Source organism: Erpetoichthys calabaricus, chromosome 2 (assembly GCF_900747795.2).
Source record: "Erpetoichthys calabaricus chromosome 2, fErpCal1.3, whole genome shotgun sequence".
In the NCBI taxonomy this organism is placed as follows: domain Eukaryota; kingdom Metazoa; phylum Chordata; class Cladistia; order Polypteriformes; family Polypteridae; genus Erpetoichthys; species Erpetoichthys calabaricus.
This window is the reverse complement of record NC_041395.2, coordinates 236,459,739-236,469,003: the sequence shown is the minus strand read 5'-3', so window position 1 is coordinate 236,469,003 and position 9,265 is coordinate 236,459,739.

Sequence of the window (9,265 nt, the reverse complement as noted above, 5' to 3'; positions counted from 1 at the left end):
TTTAATACTGTGTAAGCATACATATTAACACATGTGCAATTAAACGTGTGCATTTAGGGGGTGATTTCTCAGGCTTAAAAGCTCGCCTTTTATTAAAAAGGTAAATGTTAATTGTTTTCATTCTGAAGGGTACAAACCACGTTGGATTTTGTAATGATAGTTGATTAGTAAGGTCTATTAAGGGATACTTACAGAATGATTAGTAATGCCTGTGAATGCCGATGCAAGTAGGAGAATGGGCGTGAACTAAAGAACGAGTAGTAACTTGTACAGTAAATGTCTCTAAAGTCTGTCTATTAAAAAGTTATTATATCTTTCAATCCTGTGTATTGATTAAACTACGAACCTAACAAGATCACTACATGGTGTCAGAAGTGGCGGATTGGAAGAGGAATGTGAAGAAGAGGTTCAGCTTTTGAACGAGTCTCGTGTCTGTGAGTAACCCGAAAATGTGATCAGAAAGCGCTAAGACGTTCTAGCAAAAGAGAAAAAAAAATATGTTAGGATTACAGCCCCCACCAAATCTCCAGTTAAAGGGAAATGTAGCTCAAAATTGGAAAAGATTTAAACAGAGATTCGAGTTGTATCTTGCTGTGATTGAAGCAGATAGGAAAAATGAAAAAATGAAAGCGTCTGTGCTTCTACATGTAATTGGCGAAGAGGCGGTAGAGGTGTATAACAATTTTCAGTTTGAAGAAGATGGAGACAATATGAAATTGAACAAAATAGTTGAAAAATTTGAAACGTATTGCAACCCAAAGCGCAATGTGACGTTTGAGCGGCACAAGTTTTTTTACATGTTTCCAGAAAAGCAGAGAAACAATAGACCAGTATGTGACGGAATTGCGTAATAGGAGCTGTTCTAAGAAGAAACCGTCGAGACATCAAAGGACCAATAACCTCTAATCAGAACACTAACACCAGCGAAACAAATATTAACGAGAAAACAAGTATAAATCAGGAAAGAACATCTCAACTGCAAACACAATTAACCAGAATATCAAAATGTCAAGTAAAACCACCAGAACGACTCATTGAGACATTTTCAATTAAGAAATGCTGAATTCCTTTAACAGTTGTGCTTTTTATACATAGTTTGAATGCTGGATGTATGCCTGAAATGTTTTGGATAGTTCAGTTGTTTGAAGTGATAAAGAATTAAACGTGTGCATTTACGGAGTGATTTCTCAGGCTTAAAAGCTCGCTTTTTATTAAAAAGGTAAATGCAAACTGTTTTCATTCTGAAGGGCACAAACCACGTTAGATTTCAGCCGTTAAACACGCAAAAATGTCGGTACACCAGATAAATAAGCGCAACATATTATCAGTTGTATTGTATGCTTACAATTCATATAGAAATGTGTTAATCGTTAACTAATAGTATTGGATGGTGTTTTTCAACTCGCGCCTTGATTTAAACGATTGCATGTCTTGGTGGGTTTGCGTAGCTTATTGTCAATATCTTTACACCTCTTTTTAAGACTTACTGACTGAAACGGGCTTTCATGAAAAAACTTAGGGCTTTGCTACAAGATACACCCTCCACAAGTTAAGGAAGTAAAAATAAAAGGTATATATTTCTGTTTTATTTAAACCTTTTACGTTTGTATGCATAGCCCCATTTGGCTGTTTTAGTTTTTTTTTTTTTCTTCAGTAATATTTAATCTCCTTAAAGAAAAACAACATATGCATTTTACTTTTTTTGTATCTCTTTAGTAATATTTTAGTGTAAAAGGATAACCAGTATTTAAACCTTTTATGTTACTTTATAAAGTTATTTTACACAATGTTGAAAAATTAATAAGAAAGCTACATATTTTGGCAGCTGCTGCTTTAATTTTCAATGAAATGAAAAAAGCTCTCCAGGAGAAAACCTCAATGAAGAAGAAACAGTTTGCCCTATCTAAAAAGGAGAAACCCTCATTTATAAAGGTTTGCTGCAGATGACTTAATTGAAAATAAATGAATAGTTCCTATGTGTATAACACATATTTATCTATTTGACTTATGCCTTTATTTCAGCAACTTGCAACATCTGAGGTACAATTTGTTACATTACTTTGGTTTTTTGCAGCACAGGCAGGTGAAGTGACTTCCTCAGGGTTACACAGTGGTGTCAGTACCAGGATTTGAACTGACAAGCTCCGGGTTTGCTGAAATATTACTGAAGAATGAAAAAAAATGAAAATGGGCAAATGGGGCTATGCATACAAATGTCCATCCATCCATTATCCAACCCGCTATATCCTAAATACAGGAGCCAATCCCTGCCAACACAGGGCACAAGGCAGGAAACAAACCCCGGGCAAGGTGCCAGCTCACCGCAGGGCGCACACACCCACCCACACACACCCACACACCAGGGACAATTTAGAATCACCAATGCACCTAACCTGCATATCTTTGGACTGTGGGAGGAAACCGGAGTACCCGGAGGAAACCCAGACAGACACAGGGAGAACATTCAAACTCCACGCAGGGAAGCGAACCCGGGTCTCCTAACTGGCATCTTTCACTGCGCCACCATGCCGCCTGCATACAAACTTAAAAGGTTTAAATAAAACAGAAATATATACCTTTATTTTTACTTCCTTAACTTGTGGAGGGTGTATCCTGTAGCAAAGCCCTAAGTTTTTTCATGAAAGCCCCTTTCAGTCAATAAGCCTTAAAAACAGGTGTAAAGCTAAACTTGCAGCACCGCTATTCAATTACACTTGCCTAACGCCTCTCCTAAGGGGACATACTGTCGGATCTGGGCATCCGTCAAAGCACCAATCACAGGCCCGATTAGAATGCGGGAAGCTGTGATTTGTCGTCTCCCTCCCATGTAACAATCACAGCCCGTGTTACAATGCACTATGTATGTATGTATATATGTATATATGTATATGTGTGTGTTTATGTATGTGTGTATATGTATGTGTATATATATGTTGATATGTGTGTATATATATATATGTATATATATGTGGATGTGTATATGTATATATATATATGTATATGTAGATATGTGTATATGTAGATATGTATACATATGTATATATGTATATGTATATATATGTTTACATAACCTCTTTAACACACTACTTCTCCGCTGTGAAGCGTGGGTATTTTGCTAGTTTATGAATATTATCAATAATACTAATACACTGTTTAAACTGTAACTTAACTTCTGCTTGTCTTTTTACTACATCTAATTGCCTGAGGTTATAGATATAGAAGGTAGGTGGGGATAAGTTATCTATACTAATAAAAGGCAAAGCCCTCACTGACTGACTGACTCACTCACTCACTGACTCACTCATCACTAATTCTCCAACTTCCCGTGTAGGTAGAAGGCTGAAATTTGGCAGGCTCATTCCTTACAGCTTACTTACAAAAGTTAGGCAGGTTTCATTTCGAAATTCTACGCGTAATGGTCATAACTGGAACCTGTTTTTTGTCCATATACTCTAATGGAGGAGGCGGAGTCACGTATCGCGTAATCACGCCTCCTCCGTAATCACGTGAACTAAAAACAAGGAAGAGATTTACAGCACGAGTCAAACGCGGGAACGAAGGTAAATGACGTTAATTTTTGAGTGTCTTTTAATACTGTGTAAGCATACATATTAACACATGTGCAATTAAACGTGTGCATTTACGGGGTGATTTCTCAGGCTTAAAAGCGCACCTTTTATCAAACGTGGGAACAAAGGTTAATGACGTTAATTTTTGAGTGTCTTTTAATACTGTGTAAGCATACATATTAACACATGTGCAATTAAACGTGTGCATTTACGGGGTGATTTCTCAGGCTTAAAAGCTCGCCTTTTATCAAACGCGGGAACAAAGGTAAATGACGTTAATTTTTGAGTGTCTTTTAATACTGTGTAAGCATACATATTAACACATGTGCAATTAAACGTGTGCATTTAGGGGGTGATTTCTCAGGCTTAAAAGCTCGCCTTTTATTAAAAAGGTAAATGTTAATTGTTTTCATTCTGAAGGGTACAAACCACGTTGGATTTTGTAATGATAGTTGATTAGTAAGGTCTATTAAGGGATACTTACAGAATGATTAGTAATGCCTGTGAATGCCGATGCAAGTAGGAGAATGGGCGTGAACTAAAGAACGAGTAGTAACTTGTACAGTAAATGTCTCTAAAGTCTGTCTATTAAAAAGTTATTATATCTTTCAATCCTGTGTATTGATTAAACTACGAACCTAACAAGATCACTACATGGTGTCAGAAGTGGCGGATTGGAAGAGGAATGTGAAGAAGAGGTTCAGCTTTTGAACGAGTCTCGTGTCTGTGAGTAACCCGAAAATGTGATCAGAAAGCGCTAAGACGTTCTAGCAAAAGAGAAAAAAAAATATGTTAGGATTACAGCCCCCACCAAATCTCCAGTTAAAGGGAAATGTAGCTCAAAATTGGAAAAGATTTAAACAGAGATTCGAGTTGTATCTTGCTGTGATTGAAGCAGATAGGAAAAATGAAAAAATGAAAGCGTCTGTGCTTCTACATGTAATTGGCGAAGAGGCGGTAGAGGTGTATAACAATTTTCAGTTTGAAGAAGATGGAGACAATATGAAATTGAACAAAATAGTTGAAAAATTTGAAACGTATTGCAACCCAAAGCGCAATGTGACGTTTGAGCGGCACAAGTTTTTTTACATGTTTCCAGAAAAGCAGAGAAACAATAGACCAGTATGTGACGGAATTGCGTAATAGGAGCTGTTCTAAGAAGAAACCGTCGAGACATCAAAGGACCAATAACCTCTAATCAGAACACTAACACCAGCGAAACAAATATTAACGAGAAAACAAGTATAAATCAGGAAAGAACATCTCAACTGCAAACACAATTAACCAGAATATCAAAATGTCAAGTAAAACCACCAGAACGACTCATTGAGACATTTTCAATTAAGAAATGCTGAATTCCTTTAACAGTTGTGCTTTTTATACATAGTTTGAATGCTGGATGTATGCCTGAAATGTTTTGGATAGTTCAGTTGTTTGAAGTGATAAAGAATTAAACGTGTGCATTTACGGAGTGATTTCTCAGGCTTAAAAGCTCGCTTTTTATTAAAAAGGTAAATGCAAACTGTTTTCATTCTGAAGGGCACAAACCACGTTAGATTTCAGCCGTTAAACACGCAAAAATGTCGGTACACCAGATAAATAAGCGCAACATATTATCAGTTGTATTGTATGCTTACAATTCATATAGAAATGTGTTAATCGTTAACTAATAGTATTGGATGGTGTTTTTCAACTCGCGCCTTGATTTAAACGATTGCATGTCTTGGTGGGTTTGCGTAGCTTATTGTCAATATCTTTACACCTCTTTTTAAGACTTACTGACTGAAACGGGCTTTCATGAAAAAACTTAGGGCTTTGCTACAAGATACACCCTCCACAAGTTAAGGAAGTAAAAATAAAAGGTATATATTTCTGTTTTATTTAAACCTTTTACGTTTGTATGCATAGCCCCATTTGGCTGTTTTAGTTTTTTTTTTTTTCTTCAGTAATATTTAATCTCCTTAAAGAAAAACAACATATGCATTTTACTTTTTTTGTATCTCTTTAGTAATATTTTAGTGTAAAAGGATAACCAGTATTTAAACCTTTTATGTTACTTTATAAAGTTATTTTACACAATGTTGAAAAATTAATAAGAAAGCTACATATTTTGGCAGCTGCTGCTTTAATTTTCAATGAAATGAAAAAAGCTCTCCAAGAGAAAACCTCAATGAAGAAGAAACAGTTTGCCCTATCTAAAAAGGAGAAACCCTCATTTATAAAGGTTTGCTGCAGATGACTTAATTGAAAATAAATGAATAGTTCCTATGTGTATAACACATATTTATCTATTTGACTTATGCCTTTATTTCAGCAACTTGCAACATCTGAGGTACAATTTGTTACATTACTTTGGTTTTTTGCAGCACAGGCAGGTGAAGTGACTTCCTCAGGGTTACACAGTGGTGTCAGTACCAGGATTTGAACTGACAAGCTCCGGGTTTGCTGAAATATTACTGAAGAATGAAAAAAAAATGAAAATGGGCAAATGGGGCTATGCATACAAATGTCCATCCATCCATTATCCAACCCGCTATATCCTAAATACAGGAGCCAATCCCTGCCAACACAGGGCACAAGGCAGGAAACAAACCCCGGGCAAGGTGCCAGCTCACCGCAGGGCGCACACACCCACCCACACACACCCACACACCAGGGACAATTTAGAATCACCAATGCACCTAACCTGCATATCTTTGGACTGTGGGAGGAAACCGGAGTACCCGGAGGAAACCCAGACAGACACAGGGAGAACATTCAAACTCCACGCAGGGAAGCGAACCGGGTCTCCTAACTGGCATCTTTCACTGCGCCACCATGCCGCCTGCATACAAACTTAAAAGGTTTAAATAAAACAGAAATATATACCTTTATTTTTACTTCCTTAACTTGTGGAGGGTGTATCCTGTAGCAAAGCCCTAAGTTTTTTCATGAAAGCCCCTTTCAGTCAATAAGCCTTAAAAACAGGCGTAAAGCTAAACTTGCAGCACCGCTATTCAATTACACTTGCCTAACGCCTCTCCTAAGGGGACATACTGTCGGATCTGGGCATCCGTCAAAGCACCAATCACAGGCCCGATTAGAAAGCGGGAAGCTGTGATTTGTCGTCTCCCTCCCATGTAACAATCACAGCCCGTGTTACAATGCACTATGTATGTATGTATATATGTATATATGTATATGTGTGTGTTTATGTATGTGTGTATATGTATGTGTATATATATGTTGATATGTGTGTATATATATATATGTATATATATGTGGATGTGTATATGTATATATATATATGTATATGTAGATATGTGTATATGTAGATATGTATACATATGTATATATGTATATGTATATATATGTTTACATAACCTCTTTAACACACTACTTCTCCGCTGTGAAGCGTGGGTATTTTGCTAGTTTATGAATATTATCAATAATACTAATACACTGTTTAAACTGTAACTTAACTTCTGCTTGTCTTTTTACTACATCTAATTGCCTGAGGTTATAGATATAGAAGGTAGGTGGGGATAAGTTATCTATACTAATAAAAGGCAAAGCCCTCACTGACTGACTGACTCACTCACTCACTGACTCACTCATCACTAATTCTCCAACTTCCCGTGTAGGTAGAAGGCTGAAATTTGGCAGGCTCATTCCTTACAGCTTACTTACAAAAGTTAGGCAGGTTTCATTTCGAAATTCAAAGCGTAATGGTCATAACTGGAACATATTTTTTGTCCATACACTGCAATGGAGGAGGCGGAGTCACGTATCGCGTCATCACGCCTCCTACGTAATCACGTGAACTAAAAACAAGGAAGACATTTACAGCACGAGTCACACTCGGGAACGAAGGTAAATGACGTTAATTTTTGACTGTCTTTTAATACTGTGTAAGCATACATATTAACACATGTGCAATTAAATGTGTGCATTTACGGGGTGATTTCTCAGGCTTAAAAGCTCACCTTTTATCAAACGCGGGAACAAAGGTAACTGACGTTGTTCACTGTCTTTTAATACTGTGTAACCATACATATTAACACATGTCCAATTAAACGTGTGCATTTACGGGGTGATTTCTCAGGCTTAAAAGCTCGCCTTTTACTAAAAAGGTAAATGCAAAACTATTTTCAATCAGTTTATTGAAACGCTCCCGTTAAGGATTGCAATAACATATTCGCGAGATAAAAGAACGAAGTAGGGGGAAATGGAGGAAGACCCGCAAACAGCGAACAGCAAAAAATTAATTAAACAATTGAGAACGGAGCGAGTTAATCATACAAGCATGTTCATAAGGGAAACAAAGCACGGTGTAAAACGTAAGTTTAAATTAAGTTTATAGAAACGCTCCCGCTGCGGATTGCAATAACATATTCTTGAGATTAAAGTTTAATGAGAAGACACGAGGTATAAACGAACCACACGCCGTGGCGCAACGTTAGGGGCAACAGTTTCAACCATTCTATGATCTGCTTCTCGCAACTGAAAGACGGCACATGGCGGATGTTAGCCGACTTGCTGACCGCAACGTTAGGGGCTTCAACTATGGCGCTGACGCCACATCTCAGTGCCAACACTTTGCACACTCTACTTAAAAGACACGCCCTCCTCACTGGACAGTTAAAAAACACCAATCAAACTAACGATGACATCAAGTATTACCCAATCAAAAGTAGGAAAGGAGGCATCTTCATAAAATACGTGTCGGATGATTTGCATGAGACGCTGCTTTAAAAAAAAATGATAAAAAAAATACGGGATAAATCCCGTCCAGTATTGATTCAAAACGGGACGCGCAATTTCAATCTCAAACGCGGCACGATTCGTATTTTAAAGGACGGGTGGCAACCCTACAGTGGCAGGTAACCACCCATACAATCACATTGTGATTCAGACTAGGAATGCAATGAATGTAATTACCCCGATCTACATACAAGGCGAAAGTCTTGCAACATTCAAAGATGATGGTTTGGGATAAGTACACCATACAACATAAAAGAGCTTATGAAGCCTTGAACCGAAAAAAGCAAGATCTCAGAGATCGTAAAAAAAAAAAATAGGAGGTAATGTCGTTTTACTCGCTATACATTTTAGTCAAACATTACCAGTTATTCCACGAGGGAGACCAGCAGAGGAACTGAACGCGTGTTTAAAATCCATGCTTCTCCCACGCTCGGTTCTATGTCGCGTGTTCTCGGGTTGGTGCACCAAAAAATGTATACATTTAAGCATGTAATGGGGAAACAAAAAATGAGGTATACCCGAAGGCACTGCAGTAGTACTTAATGTAACTTTACTTCTTAAATGTTAATGTTTTACTGTTTAATAATTTATACGCTTCTTATATGTTGTTCAAATTCTTTTATCAAAATACCACTGACAGCGCAATGCACGATAACATGGAGTGAATACACCATACGCATCCGCCCACGGCTGCCCTGCTGTGCGCAGATACGAGTTGATTCTACAATAAAATAAAATAAAGATAAAAAGAGTAAAACAATCATCACCCATAAACCGTGTGTGTGTGTGTATATATGTGTATATATATATGTTGATATGTGGATGTGTATATGTATATATATATATATATATATATATATATATATATATATATATATATATATATATATATATATATGTAGATATGTATATATATGTGTATATGTATATATATGTTTATATGTGTGTGTGTG